Source organism: Neopelma chrysocephalum, unplaced genomic scaffold (genome assembly GCF_003984885.1).
Source record: "Neopelma chrysocephalum unplaced genomic scaffold, ASM398488v2 Primary Assembly neopelma1_93509, whole genome shotgun sequence".
NCBI lineage: Eukaryota > Metazoa > Chordata > Aves > Passeriformes > Pipridae > Neopelma > Neopelma chrysocephalum.
Window position 1 is genome coordinate 1 of NW_020922224.1, and position 2,843 is coordinate 2,843.

The 2,843-nt window shown below is 58.5% G+C and overlaps 1 pseudogene; it reads right to left on the reverse strand.

Annotated features, from left to right (window-relative positions):
• Positions 1-1,919: 1,919 nt before the first annotated feature.
• Positions 1,920-2,759, reverse strand: LOC113980292 (annotated as a pseudogene).
• Between the last annotated feature and the right edge of the window lie 84 nt (positions 2,760-2,843).

Consider the following 2,843-nt stretch of genomic DNA (forward strand, 5'->3'; position numbering starts at 1 on the left):
AACCACTGAACCGTGTCCCTCATCGCCAGATCCAGACGCCTCTGAAAAACCTCCAGGGATGGGGACTCCACCTGGGAAACCTATTCCAGTGCCCGGTGACCCTGTCGGTGAAAACAACTATTCCAATCTCTGACCTGGATCTGCCTGGCCTTGGTCCGAGGCCATTTGGTCCTCCCAGCACTGGCTCCTTCCCAGCAGCCGCCTGAGGAGAAGGCGGTTCACGGGTCCCCTGTGCCCGCCGGCTGGCCCCGCTCGGCTCCAGATGGGGAGGGAACGTGCCCTACTATGCATCCAGTCGCTCCCAGCCATTTCCAGTATATCCCAGCTGCCTCCAACATGCTGCCAGGTGCTCCCAGTATGATCCCAGTTGCCCCACTTTTGGTCCCGCTGGATCCAGTCCAGGTCTCCATGCATCTCAGTGTTCCCTGTCCCCCCACCCCGGTGTCACCCCCTTTTCTGTCCCCACAGAGCTCCTGAGCCGGTGGCGGCCGCAGCCCCTCCCCGGGGCCTCAGGCCCAACCTGAACCCCCCCCGTCTCCCTGAGGATTTTGGGGGGGTTGTGTGTCCCCCCCTCCCCTGCTGTCACTCTGCCTCCACCCAGCTGCTCCCAGCGATCCCAGTAAAGCTTCCCAGTTCTCCCCAGTCCTGGTGTTTCGGGGGTACTGGGGGAGGAGCTTGGGGGAATCCCAAGGGGTGAAGCTGAGTTTGGGGGGGGCAGAATCGGCCCCAGGATCGATGGGGAATTGGAACCCCCCTGTATTCCCCCAATGTCAACCCGCTCTGGAGGGGCTTTGGGAGGGCACCTGCCCCTCAAAAAAGCACCCAGCTCACCCCAAAACCTCCACATAGCCCCCCAAGGACCCTCAAACCCACTCAAAGCCCAGCCAGGACCCCACCCAACCCCTTTTCTGAGAGGACTTCTCTGGGCACTGGTGGTGCTGGGAGCCCCCCCGGCTGCAGGTGAGGAGCTCTTGGGTGAGCGGGGAGTGAGAAGGGGGCGGTTGGTGGGAAAAGTGGAGTCAGAGGGGATAAAGGGGTGGTGGGACCCCAAACCGAGCATGAGAGGGCCAGGGACTGGAGGGATGATATGGAAGTGGTGAGAAGGGGGGAAAAAGTAGGGGTTAGGACCCCTAAGCTGATCAAGGGGGGGGCTGAAGATGAGGGGACCATGAAAAGGTGGAAGGAACAGGGAGAATGGTGGAAAAGGGGGGGGTGGTGTGGTGGATCCAACAGTCCCATGGCAGTCTTTGGGCACAGGGCGGTTGGCAAAGGGTGGTGGCCCCCTTGAGCTCCCAACTGACTGTGAGGTGCTGGGGGCTGCTGGATCCAATCTCAGCCTTGGATCATGCCAACACTTTCAGTTTAGAGGAATCAGAGAAGTGTGATTGAATCACTTTGGTCCCCCAGGATTTTAATGATGGCAAATCGGATCTATTGATAGAAATGAATTACGTGGGGATACAAATGATCAGACAAAAGATTTTCATCAGAATTATTTACTGCACAATACAAACACTAAAACTACCAGCAGTACAGGATAAGATAGGACAGTGCTCTACACTAAAACAGTTGTTGAAGCAATTCTACTCAAGCTGGCACAAAAGCAAGAATTCTTAATTAGAGATGGATGGAACTCCCCCAGACCAACGCTCGTGAGGAGATCTCTGCTCTCAACCTCCAGGACTGACCTTGGGGGGTCCCCAGCCAAGGCAGGAATCTCCACACACCCCCCAAGAAGGGTTCTGTTGGATGAACCTGCCCCTGGGAAAGGGGACTGGCCCTTTGTGGTCGAAAGGGATGGACTGACAGTCACTGGACTCCAGGGGTTGCCTCACCATCAGGGGCTTCATTCGGGGTGGAAGCAGTGGCCGAAGCACTTCTTCTGCAGTGTCCTGCAGTTAGGACACTGGTAGGGTTTCCCTTAGCGGTGGGTCTGTTGGTGTGAGGTCAAATTAGCCCTCTGGGTGAAGCTCTTCCCACACTCCCCACACTTGTAGGGCCTCTCCCCGGTGTGGATGCGCTGGTGGTTGATAAGGGTGAAGTTCCGGCTGAAGCCCTTCCCGCAGTCGGTGCAGCGGAAGGGCCTCTCATCCGTGTGTGTCTGCTCATGTCTGATGAGAGTTGAGCTGCGCTGAAACCTCTTCCCACATTCGAAGCACTTGTAGGGCCGTTCTCCAGTGTGGCTGAGCTGGTGGTTGCGGAGGCTGGACCGTTCACTGAAGCTCATCCCACATTCCCCACACGTGTAGGGCCGTTCCCCAGTGTGGATGCGTTGGTGGGTGTGGAGTTGGAGCTGTCACTGAAGCTCTTCCCACATTCCCCACACAAATAGGGCCGTTCTCCAGTGTGGATGTGCTGGTGTCGAATCAGGCTGGAGCTGTTGCTGAAGCTCTTCCCACATTCTCCACATGGGTAGGGACGTTCCCCAGTGTGGATAATCTGGTGTCGGAGCAGGTGGGAGCTCTTCTTGAAGCTCTGCCCACATTCCAAGCATCTGAAGGGCTTCTCCCGTCTGGGAAGCTGCTCAGGGACCACCAGGTCGGAGCTCTGCCTCAAACTCTGTCCGCCTTCCCGGCACAGGCTGGCTCTTTCCACCTCAGAGCACCCTGGGTTGGCTTTGGAGCCCCTCCTGCGGGGGGATCTCGGGGCCTTTTCCTCCCCGCTGCCTTCCTGCGCCGTGGAGCCCTTCAAAACAGCCTCTCCCACCAGGGTCTGACGGGGGGATTTGTCCTCCAGGCTCTCCGTCTTCAGCTCGGGGCCTGGGGCAGGAAGCAAGAAGGACAGGGAGGGGATTTGCCTCCGGCCCACAGGGAAGGCCAAGGACATCCCCCCAACTCCGGCCC